This window comes from Pteronotus mesoamericanus, unplaced genomic scaffold (genome assembly GCF_021234165.1).
Source record: "Pteronotus mesoamericanus isolate MK-2021 breed Mesoamerican mustached bat unplaced genomic scaffold, CSHL_Meso_final contig_347, whole genome shotgun sequence".
In the NCBI taxonomy this organism is placed as follows: domain Eukaryota; kingdom Metazoa; phylum Chordata; class Mammalia; order Chiroptera; family Mormoopidae; genus Pteronotus; species Pteronotus mesoamericanus.
In genome coordinates, this window is record NW_026555137.1 from 2,101,129 (window position 1) to 2,113,381 (window position 12,253).

General features: G+C 53.9%; 1 protein-coding gene across 3 annotated transcripts in view; it reads right to left on the reverse strand.

The window, feature by feature from the left end:
* Positions 1-11,662, reverse strand: part of NEK7 (NIMA related kinase 7) — a 75,550-nt gene extending 63,888 nt beyond the window's left edge. For 2 of the 3 annotated variants that reach the window (XM_054576552.1, XM_054576550.1), the window contains exon 1: positions 9,912-10,184. The gene's annotated coding sequence lies outside the window, so the exon portion shown is untranslated. Of the gene's footprint in view, positions 1-9,911; positions 10,185-11,587 lie in introns of those variants that run through there. The other variant, XM_054576551.1, reaches the window with a different exon arrangement.
* Between the last annotated feature and the right edge of the window lie 591 nt (positions 11,663-12,253).

The window sequence follows — 12,253 nt, forward strand, 5'->3', positions numbered from 1 at the left end:
GAACGCCAGGGCTCGTTTCCCCATTGCCTCCCGTTTCCACAGGAGCCACGGGTCTCCCAGGTGGGGGGGTGGGGCTGGGCGGAGACAGGAGAGTCCACGGAGACCCCTCTGAAGGGGCTGTCAGGGCCCACCTCGCCTCGCCTCCCCGCTGGCCGCGCTGTCAGCCTCTTGGAGCGCACCCGGGCTGCGGGTCGGGGAGGAGGACCGCAGGGGCTGGCAGTCCGGGCACCTCCAGAAGGCGGCAGAGGAAGGGTCTCTTTCCATAAGGAAAAGCCCCTCCTCCCCCCGCCAGGAGGCAGGCGGTGGGGGTGGGGCATGTTTCTTTTCAAAAATGCACAGGGAGACAGGTGAATACATGCATGCATGCGTGAGATAGATGAATACAGAGATGCATGTGCACGTGCGTTCACAAAATTACCTCACTCCTAAATGCTAAAAGTGGGGTCAGGCGAGGAAGGAGACACTACAGGGGATTCTTCATAAAATATGAAACAATCTCTTTTCTTGGCAATTTTCAACTGCACTACAGTATAACAGAAGTCCATTTTCCAATCTAAACTTAATTCCTCCATACAACTCATAAACAAAATTTATCATAATCCGTGATTTTTAACAAATCCACCTGAGGTGCCCTTTATAGCAATAATAACCTCGATTGTCTTTTGATGCTAGTTCCTGATCTGCCATTAACTGAGAACCAGATGAAGAGATATCAAAGGCCTACAGCTCATATTGCCACTCGAATCAAAACTTTAAAAGCATAAAGGCACAAGTAACACCTGCAAGCGCCAGGCGGGCGGGGCGGGGGGGGGGGATCTGCTCTCCTCTGCGCACAGGGCGTCAGGGACGCATCCTCCGCGGCCGCCCCAGGGAAGCTTCCTGCTCGCTGCCTCACTGATCCGAGCGTAGACAGCGTATCTTGGGCCCATTTGGCACAGGCCCTTTACGATTTGTTTTTAAAGACAATTGTTGACACTGTAACTTTCCTTTAAACTTCCAGCAACTAGAACCACGAAAGGTGCTACGTAAAATGCCCCAGTTGGGAAGCGAAGCAAGCTCACTCCGCTGTCAGCGTCCGGCGGCTGCGGGCCCCACGGTAACCGCCCATCCATTCGCAATTTGGTGCTTTTGCTCAAGAAGGGAACGATTCCGGTACCGAGCTAGTCATTTCCTCGCCTCCCTCGGTCCACTGCTCTCCTCGTGAGGGGAGCGCTGGGGCACCGGGCAGGGTTAATTCGGCCCACAGAGGCAGTGAGCACCGTTCGCGGGCAGAGAGGCCGCTGCCCCTCCGTGGGGGCCACCCCTGAGGAGGGGACACGCAGGCCCCTCGCCACAGAGCTGAGCCAGCCAGCTTCCTGTCAGTGCCGTCGACTACCCATCCCCTTTCAACCTGCTGCCCTAAATCCCAGAATCGGTTCCCAGTCCCTTGTGGCTCAAGCCTCCCGTGTCTCATCGCCACGCCTGTCCCTGCATGGGCCCCACCCCTCCCCAGTCCCCGGCCAGCCGCCCTGTCTCGCTGGTCCTGGCCCCTTCCTGCACCCGGAGACCTTCCAGGACGTGCAGTCCAGACGCCGGCCCAGGCTCTGCCACGAGGTCTCTGAATGTCCCACAGTGACCACCTGAAGATCGGACCTTTATCCCTGCCACACGAGACCTCCCTCAGACCGTGTCCTGCCTTGGGACTTGTAGGGACATGTGCCTGGCGCTCCTCCCAGACGTCCCCGAAGCCAACTGCTCAACTGCCCGGACGCTGTAGCACTGCCGGAGCCCGCTGGCCTTCTGCCCCCGCATCGCCGGTGGGGGGCGTCCTCTGCCGGCCCCTGGGGAGCCAGTCCTGACAAGAATGGCCTCAGAGGAAACACAAGACGCACAGGACATGATTCACACCTTCCAGAAGCTCATCTTCCCGGACGGGAGCTGATTCAAGCATAGCTCTGGGCAGAGCCGGTAGTCCTCCAGGCCTGAGGAAGGCACAGAAGAACGTCTTTGTCCTGCCTGTATCATATTTGAGCAGAACCTTAAATAACGAAGATGATTTTAATACACTAAGCTTGAATAGTTGAAGTGCAGAAAATAGGCATTAAAAGTGGTGAAAAAAAGCATAAAGATGAACCAGAGAAGGCAGAAAGGGTACAACATTTTTCCCAAAAAAAAAAAAAAAAAAAAAAAAAGTCATTGGTCAGATGTGACTACAACGTAGGGCAGCACAGAGGAATGAATCTCGAAAGGCGGGTCAGGGCCCAGGCGAATGCAGAGCCGCAGCAAGCGGGCGAGCCAGGCAGCACGGGGCAGCGGCTGGTCGTCCCGGTGGCCCCGTGTCCCACACTTCATAAAAACCGAACTATTTCTCGAAGTGTAAAGCTAGATCTTTGTTTGGTCTGCTTACTCGCTTTCAGCTACCTGCCAGCAACCCCCAAACCTCTCTCCTCAACCTGTGACTGGTGGGACCCCGCAGCAGAGTGGGGGGAATAGAGAGACCCAGGGAAGGAGCGCAGAGTGATTGGAGTCGCGGGGTCCTTCGCCTCCCGCTGCTGCCACACTCTCCCGAGATCAGGGCTGCGTGCCCTCCGAGTTCAGAGAAGGCCGACCTTGACGCGAAGCAACAACACGCCGGGCGGCGAGCTGGGCCGTCTTTGGAGCGGCCTACGCCAACTCCCACCACATTCACACGGAAGAAAACGGCCTGCGTGTCCTACTAGGGCAATTCGAGAGATGACGACCCAGCACGTGAACGAAAGGGCGTCAGGGGCCACGCCCAGGGCCCGGCCCCAGTCCCCACGTTGCCTCACTCGACCCCGCATCCCACCCTCCAGCCCAGGCTGCCCATTCAGCAGGCCAGCAACGCCCTGGCCTCGGCCAGGCCCACCTCCTGAGCTGAGCTCCACGGGTGTCAATTTAGCTCACGCTGAGTCTCAGACCCTGCGGCTGACACTTGAAAAGACATAAAAATAAACCTGGGATTCATCCAGGAGCTCAGCCTTCTTGTCCAAGGGCTTCTTCATGTGGGCATACAATCCAAAAACTCCAAATCAGTGAAAAAGGTAAAAAAAAAAAAAAAAAAGAAAAGAAAGAAAGAAAGAAAAACCCAAAACCACAGCCACTGGCAAAAAGGAGATCTGAACCCACCAGGTAAGCCTCCCGCAAGACGCACCTAACTTACATGCAACGGCCTGCCTGTGTGTGCTGACAAGGAGGGCAGTTAGAAGGGACTCAAGGACCAGCAGTTGCTATCAGTGGAAAGAGGACAGTCATGGAAAAGGAACCAGTTACTCATCATGACGTTCCTGAAACCATCCACACAGCCAGGTACGCAAGACGGAAAAGCCGGGCGCCGCCAGGCCCTGGAGCGGAGGGCCGCCCGGCCGCGGGCAGTGGGGACCGCAGCCGCCTCAGGGGGGCAGGCAGTGGCCGCATTCACTTCTGCGGCTGCGATGCTGCGGCAGCGCCCGAAGAGGCGAGAAAGTGCTGCGTAAGCGGGACGTGGGCGGGGCCGTTTGGCTGCGAAGGAACAAAAACTGACACTTAGCTGTACTCTTTTCTTTCACAGGTTCGAAGTGGGGTTTTCTCTTCTGTTATTACTCAGTGGTTATTTATAAAGCACTTGTACTTCTTTATCAAATGTATTTTAAGTGATTTAGCATAGTGACGTCCAGAACACACAGCCAGCATTTGGTACTGGTCACAAGCGGTGGAAGAGGTTGGTTCTCACACCTCAGCTACTACAAAGGCCACACACCCCTGGCCAGGAACACACGGCAGTAGGAATGGACACTAGAAGTAAACCCAGACTGTCTTCAGTTAACACATGTACTTTCTAAAGGCCACGAGCATTTGTTACTGTGGCCGGGGCAGCGCCTGCACTACCCGTCCAAACGGGGGCGCAGCACCGCTGTCCGCGCCGGGGACCGGGCGCAGGCCTCCAAGGGCTCGTGCCCAGCCGCTCAGCCTCCGCCGGGCACCTGGAGGCCCGTCGTCGGGGACACAGGACAGCGGGACAGGGGCCTAGAAAAGGCAGCCTATCCTGACAGGTAACTGTCACCCGTACATTCTTGAGCAGCTATACACATTTTGCAGAAGTTATTTTCAATGTGGAAGCAATAGAACTATTTCAAGGAATTCACGAAGTAAATTGTTTAGCATTAATTTGATTAAACGCTAATTGTTCTGCTTTGTAAGTTTGAATTTTCACGGAAACAGGGAACGCATGCAATCAATGAGAAGCAACTTTTCATTTTTGGAGCGGCGCGGCTAGCGAGTGAGAGGAACCTCTGAACCCGAGAGGAGCAGCAGCCGGACGCGAAGCCGGCCAGCAGGCTCGCCGCGCGCTTCCGGCGCGCACGGCAGGAGCCACGGGCACGTCGGTTATGCTCCAGAGACCAAGATGAAAAACGACAGGAAGGCTGGCTCTTATGAGTCAGGGTAACTGGTATAACAAAATGTGTACTTATGAAAAACTGGCCCGACCAGCCTGCGGCCAGCCGGGACCCCTGGCCTTCCCTGTCCTGTCGGCCGCCTGTACCTGAGGGCTCCTCCTCGGACCAGCCTCCACAACGGGAACCAACTCCTGCTCCTTCTCTGATCCCATTTCACAGCGAGGGTCGTCTCAGAGGCTGCAGCAGCGCTCCGGCACGGGACTGCCAGGCACTCGAGCAGCTGCCCGCTGGAGCCCCAGCCCCACTGCGGGCCACCGGGGCACAGGGTCGTCGCTCCACCGGCAGGTCGGCAGGGAGCGTGCGTCAGGAACGGGGCAAGACCCTGCGGATTCAGGAGAACTGGAGAAGAAAAAGGACGCAGTGCCTACTACCAAGGGCATGGGCTCCTTTCCATAAAATCAATCCATCGGTAAACATGCTTCCTGTATAATAAATATCTTTCCATTTACCTGTATTTGGCGCACAACAAATCATGCCTAGAAATAAACTTCAGAGTAAGGACATGCTGTTTGCCTCAAATAAATGATCTGTTGTCCTGTTTTGGGTGGCTTCATGACAGTATGCAAACCTACCACATTATTTTAATATAGAGTCCAGCGGTTAGATAGAAAAGGCAACAGAAGACCTGGCTGGTGGGACTCGGTTGGGCGTCATCCGGCAAAGTGAAAGGTCTCGGGTTAGATTGCCGGTCGGGGCACATGCCCAGGTTGCAGGTTCAGTCCTGGTCAAGTGTGTACAGGAGGCAATTGATCAATGTTTCTCTCTCGCACTGACATTCCCCCCCCCATCCCTTCCCCCCTTCTCTCTCTCTCAAAAAAAAAAAAAAAAGAGTTCATGGAAGATTTTCAATGCGTTACATTTCAGAAATATAACCATTTTTAATAAGCATATCTATTTATTTTTCCCACTCAAAATATAATAAAGGCAATATGGCCTTGTTATGGTTACAACCGTAACAAAACTAAGAGCAATTTTCTGGGTAAATATGAAACAATGAGGAAAACATTTTAACAATAACAGCATTAGGAGCATACGAGAAACAGTATTTTTAATTTAACTATTTTGTAATCAGTATTTAAGGGTCTTTTAGTCTCCCATTGCTTGTTGTCTAAAATATAACCCCTAGATGTCTGCGGTTTTCTCCGGCCTGAGGAACTGAGGGTGACCGCCTCTCCTTGCCACCCCACCAAAGAAATCACCAAAATCCTGGCTCGGATGTGGAAGCCATTCGCTTACGAATATGGAAATCACAGAGCGAAGAGGGAGCGAGAGAAGTGGAAGGAGAACAGGAGGGCAGAGCAGGGCCAGGCCAGGGGCAGGGCGGCCCAGCACAGGACACGCCGCTGACACCCCGGGAGCCTGCGCCCCCCCAACAAAGGCGCTTCCCTCCTGCCCTCACAGCAGCCTTGCCTGAGCCGAGGAAACGGTGGTCCCAACAGACGCCTAGGTCCTCAAGCAGGAGACAGTCAGGGGACACAGGGCCAGATGAGGACCAGAGGCTGGGCGCGCGCCCTGAGCGAAGGCCCGCCCCACAGACATGGGCCTTTCACGGGACTATTTTTTTAGTGGAAAAAGGGTCTTTTAGGAAAGACTAAGTCACTGTTTTCAAAGCCCACCCTCTTGCTCACACCAGAAATTCCCCCTGAAAGGAATAGTCATTGCTGTGAGCTTAAAGTGACAACTACCAAAGAAACACACCAAAACGTTTGTATTAAAGTGTTACCAGCCAACCAAGAAAAAATAAGGGTCTGACACCGGGGTCTGCCCTGGTCTGGCACGGAGGGGGCTGGCGAGCGGCGCCTTCACTCAGTGTCAACGGGTGGCTGCGGGGTGGGTTTCCCAGCAGTGAAGAACCACGGGAAACCCTCCAAAGGTGGATACATCTGAAAGAGGTTTATATATTTATGAAATCTCTGAGATAAAACACAAAATTTGGGAATGAATAACTGCGCATTCTTCTGAGGTGATTAGAGAAGATTGAGAGATCGTCACAAGTTGCCTCAGGAACAAAATCGGCTATAAAACACTGCTGTGGAGAATCCACATTGATCCAAATATCAATGACCTAGAACCATATTTAGATCTTTTACAGAAAGATATATTTCCATTAAGTAGCAGAAAACACATATACTTCTAAATTTTATCGACCAATTAAATAAGTTCTGTTCATTTATACACTATTCTGATTATCTCTGCATATATAACTATTGCAAAATAGCTTATTGTATAAGCTCATTATAAAAATATGTATAGTATGACAGAGCTGTTATTTTGACAAAGGTTAAAAAAAGAAGTCACCTGCTCCAAGTTTAGGAATGTCCCCTTCCCACTGCTACTAAAAATCATGAGAAACAGTTGCTAAGTACTTCCTTTAGAATGAAAAAAATACTTGGTGAAGATATATAACACATAAGAATAATCTACCTATTAATCACAAAAAAAGGAGTCAGCAATTTAGAAGTCTCATAACTCTGAGTGGATGGCCCTACATTTGTTTTATGTATTGTAAGTTTAAAAATTCTCAACTATCTGCACATAAAACACATTTGATTCCAATTATATAAAGTTATTCACCCATATACCCTATAAAAATAAGGGAGAAGGAATTAAACTGAAGCATTTAAAAGTGTGAAGAAACACTCACTGAAACATCTTATTATATATTTATAGAAATGCTGATGAATTGCTGATAAAGTAATTCAGACGGAAGAGTTATCATACATGTCATTTCTGAGACACCCTCAAGCATCAGATTAAGTTTGCTATTATGTTTTATATATAATGTACTAAAATACCTACCACGTTAAACGAGCAAATATTTGAAGGGACAAATATTTTAATTTTAATGACACCCGGAACGTGGACAGAGTGCTGCTCTGTGCAGCCGCAGCTACACTGCACATTTTTAAAATACCAAATCCTATTTTTAAAAAAAATCAAAGGAAACAAAACCTGAAAGAAATTTTGGAATTCATTGTCTAATTAAGCAACTTCTCTTCGAAAACTGCATTAAATCATCACTCTTTAGATGCACTGAATGGCGGTGGCTACATTACTAATACAATACAGATACTTTTTGAAACATCAGTTCCGGTTCCTAGGAAAACAGTGTTTGGTTCTAGATACATTGTAAATGTCTCTAATGCTACCTCAAGCCACATATGGAAGGTGGGGGGGACGACAGTAAATGCGCTATAGTTAAGAATAATGAACTGTTTGGCATAAATCAGAGCCCCAAACTGTCCACTGAGGGGGAGGGGAGCAGGAGCTCACGCGGCATTGCACTCAGGTCCTTGCCCCGGCCACGCTGACCTCCGCTCCCTGGGCTGGGGACTCGGCCGGCCCGGCCCCTCTCCACCGCGTCCGAGCGCAGGGGGTGAGGGTCGCCCACCAGGAACCTGCGCCGGCGGGACAGGGCACACCGATCGCAGGATGGGTCTGTCTGCGCTCGGGTTAACCGAGCCGTGGGAAGAAGCCCAGGTCACTGTGGAAGTGCCTAAGGATTCGGATTCTGACCCTGTGCGATGACTGCTGAGGAAAACCAGGTCGGTCCCTGGGGCCACGTGTAGTTTGCTGACCAGCCCGGTTTCCTGTGCGTGCAGCCTACCTGTGGGACGGGACGTGCTGGCGGGGCCCGAGGACATCGGAGCCTCCTCGCCCCCGCGTCCACGTTACATCCCACAGGCCCGCTGTGGGCCCCAAGTCCCACTGCACTGCGCCCCACCTCCCACCTCCCGCAGAGTTCCCTCCTGCGGGACCTCTCGCTCCCTCCGCCCTGCCTGAGGCCGGAAGTACCGCCCCCAGCGGGAACCCGCCGTCCTCGCCACTCATTGGCTGCGGAGGCCGTCAGTGCTGAGGGGGCGGGGCCCGCGAGGCAGGGCGGAATCTCGGGCCCGCAGCTGGCTGGGTGCCGGGGCTTCCCCAACCTGGGAGAAATCAACCAGCCTTCACGAGAGGGTCTTTCACCCCTTTATTTCTCGGGCCCGTCTCCCATCGTCCCCCCAGTTTCTGCACTTGGACTCCTCACGGAGGCAAAGTTTTTAAGCTCCACCCTCCCTCCCCCGACCCCAGCCAGCTCCCAGGCCAGGGCCGGAGGATGCTGCGGTCTCAGCAGTGAACCAGCGTGGCCCAGATCTCCCCGAGGCCAAGAGAAGCCTCCTTCCCCGGGACACGAAATAACGACGTTTTACGTTAACCCGGCCTTCCCCACTGCTGCGGCCAGGGACACTGAGCCAGTCTCACAGGGCTAATTGCCTCTTGTTAATGATTCACCGCTGCCAGGTTGTCGGGTGGTCCAAACGCGCCACACACTTGCTGAGTACAAGCCCGGTGCCACCCTTCGACCGACCCGCAGCGGCTCAAGCTCCTGAACAGACCGATCGACACGCATCCTGTACAACCTGGCACGACACTGCTGTCAACTGCCGGGAGTGTGCACATTCGTTGAAACTCAGAATTCCTCGGAAGGGGAATTAGAAACAGCGGTTGTAATTACGACGGGTACACAATGCTCTACAAACTAGGGGCATCTGATTTTTTTTTTTCTTTTCCAACTGCATCCTGAGGGTCGTCTCAAAGGAGCAGGGAAATCATTTCATTTCTGTAATGTGTTTCTGACTTTCAGTTCCGTCACCACCATTGCTCAAGGGTGGGGGCACATCTTACTGTCAAATAAGTATATCGTTAGTACTTATCCCTAACAAGGACAACAGCCATGTGAGGTCACAATTCATTTGCTGGATACACAGCATGTGCCAAGGCCTACAGAGTGCAGGAAAGGGGCGACCTGGCTGCTGCATCCTCAGGGCTGCATTCGCTTCCTGGCACTGTCCTGGGCAACGTGGTCCTCCCACTTTCCTCCTCCTTCCTTCGCGCTCCCCTTCGTCTCTCTGGCTTCGGCCTTAATTTTCAGTTTCGTTCTTTTCTGCCGCCACCATCGCCACCCATGTTGGCTAGGGCCTTGCCATCCCTGTCTCTGGCAGTCCTCACCCTCACGGAGTCCCACGAAACTCGCTATCCAACAGGCCGGTCATCTCGCGTTTCTCAAGCCACTGGGGAACCCACCAGCCACCCTCTGCCACTGAACTTCACTCTGCCAAGTCTGGCTGCGGCCGAATCCTGACAGCTGGGCCTCACCAATCAGCGACGGAAAAATAACCGGCGCCGCCAATCAGCATCCGCCGGGCGGCAGGAGGCGGGACTTCACCCAAGTTCCTCAGGTCCTGAAACTGAAGACCTGTTGCCGCCGCCGCCGCCGTGGGCGCGCAGTTTCTTAGTTACCGCGGCCACAGCCGCCGGAGCCAGAGCCGGTGCCAGGAGCAAAGCCTCCGCCGGTACCGCTCACAAGCACGATTGAGCCCCCGGCTCAAGGGAGGCGCGCTCCGCCCGGCCTCCCAACTGCGGGCCCCGGAGGCCGCCCGCCTGGCCCGGACTCGCCATCCCCACCCGCCCCGCGCCCGCGACCCCGCAGCGACTCACCAGGAAGTGCGGAGTCGTCCGTTCTCCCGCCTGCGAGGGGCCCGGGGCAGACGGCCAGGCGGCCCGGCCAGGCGGCGCCGCGGAAAGGCCCGCAGGGCCGGGGGCTGAGACTGCGGGGCCCGAGCCGAATGCCACCTCGCGCCGCGCCGCCGCCGCAGACGCTGCAGGCGCGACCACCCACCCTCTCACAGCCCGACGCGTCTGGAGCGCGAGCCTAGAGGCAGCCCATCCTCCTGCGACTCCCGCTCCTCCTCCGGTGGACGCTGCTGTCAGGAGTGTAAACATCCCGGCATCCCCGAGGAGAGGGCGGGGCGTCCTTCGCCCACGCCCACCACGCGCAGGCCACGCCCCCTCCGTCCCCCGACCCCGACCCCGCAGCCCAGCGCAGACTCCCGGGTGGTCCCCGCTGGCACCCGCCCAGCGCCCTGCAGAGCAGAGGGAGACCCGCAGCTTTGCCCCGGAGCCGAGGCAGCCCTCTCCTCGGCACATCACTGCAGCTGTCGCGCCTGGCGGTGCGGGGAGCGTCGTTCTGCCCGCGCCCAGCCTTTGGGCCAACTTTCCTCCCAGTCGGGGGGCAGAGGGGCGGGCCTCCCGCTTTCGAACAACTTGGTTTTTGTTCACCTATATTTAAATGTCCCCCCTAGCAAGCGGTGAACCAAATGGGTGAGGGCCCCTTTCTTCTGGGTCGCAGCATTGGGATCCCATCCTCTCTTACCATAGGGTTTCAACCACCTGTGCGTTGAGCGAACGTGCGTTGGAGTCCCAACCTGGAGGGCAGGGGCTGTTGGGACGTGTCAGAGCTGTGAACGACCTGGCTTGTACCCGCCTTCTTAGGGAGGGGGCTGTGCATAATATATAGTATAATATACATGCACATACATAGCCCAGAACCTAGCACAGGGGCCGCGGAGGGGAGGCTTCGCCTCCAGCCCCTTCCCTGCTTCAATCACTGGATGCGCAGTAGCGGGGGGAACAGCTAGGAGGCAGTGTGGAGTCAACCACGCCTTGATTTCTAATCTCAGCTCAGCGATTGTTAACTCTGTGACCCGGCCGCAAGTTCTTTCACTTCTCTCCCTTCTCACTACCGTGCAAAAGGAGACCACAGTAGTAATAAACACTTATCTCTGAGCATCTGGCGAGGATTACCTGAGATAATGCAAAGTGCTCAGTAAGCACGAGAGCCCAGCACGTAAGTACTCATTATATATTACACGTATATACACGTATTTTGCCATGAATCAGGCGTACTTTTTTTACCCAAACTTTTGAGGGAAAAATAAGAATGCACATTATACATGCGTATAATAATCCTGTGCATGATGCACACAAAAATGTGGGCGCACATGAAACAGGGCACGATTCCATAGGTGCTATTGACCCTAGGTCTTTTCACCAGTTTGATTTCCCTACCGAGGGGATCCGAGCCGCGAATGAGTAGACTACAGCTCAAACACTTAAAAGGTTAAGACTATGGAATTGAGGTTTGGAAAGTTTAATTTTAGAAAGAAAATAGTTAAAGATCTCAAGAGGAGATGTTGAGTCCAGTTGCTCAAGAAGCACCAGATCAATGAGTTCCAACTGCTAACAAGATACACAGTGCCTGCCCTACTGGGCCCCCCCACCCCCCGCAGTAGAAAAGGCAATAACAGAATGATAATAAGCCTGTAAATACGTACTATGTCAGAGGGTGACTCACACAGAAATGAAGCAGGGTAGGGAGACTGGAGAGGCAGGATGCCATTTGGAATGTTTATCTGATGTTTGAGCAGAGACCTAAAGGCAGCGAGAAAATGAGCCCCTTTCTGTCCAGGAGCAGAGCATTTACAGCAAAGGACAGACCCTGCTGGGAGCAGGTGTGGCTTGTTTGAGAAATGATTGAGGACAGAGGTCAGCGTAGCTGAAATCCAGTGAACAATGGGTGAGCACTAGCAGGTGACATCAGAAGAGGGGGTGGGGTACGGAAAGGGGACAGATGCAGGACCTTGAAACTTTCAGAAGTTATTCTGAATGACAGGGAGAATCATAGCAGGAGGGACCCAACAGGGCCTGGCTGGGGGAGAGCACAGCTGTACCGTGGAGAAGAGCCTGGGGCAGAAAGTGCTAGAAGGGAAGGCGATTCCGATGGTTGTGTAGAAGACACTGAGGACCTAGGCTCTTGCACTAACAGAAGAGGTGATGGGAATGGTCAGACTCCAAATGCATTTCTAAGACACTGGGCCAGTGGCCCAGATGGGGGGGGGGCGGGTAGAAAGGAGGCAAGGATGCAGCTGGTGACGCTGGCCTTTGAACCGGATCATCTATCAGGTCACACAAAATCGGACAGTCAGATATGAACAGTGCCC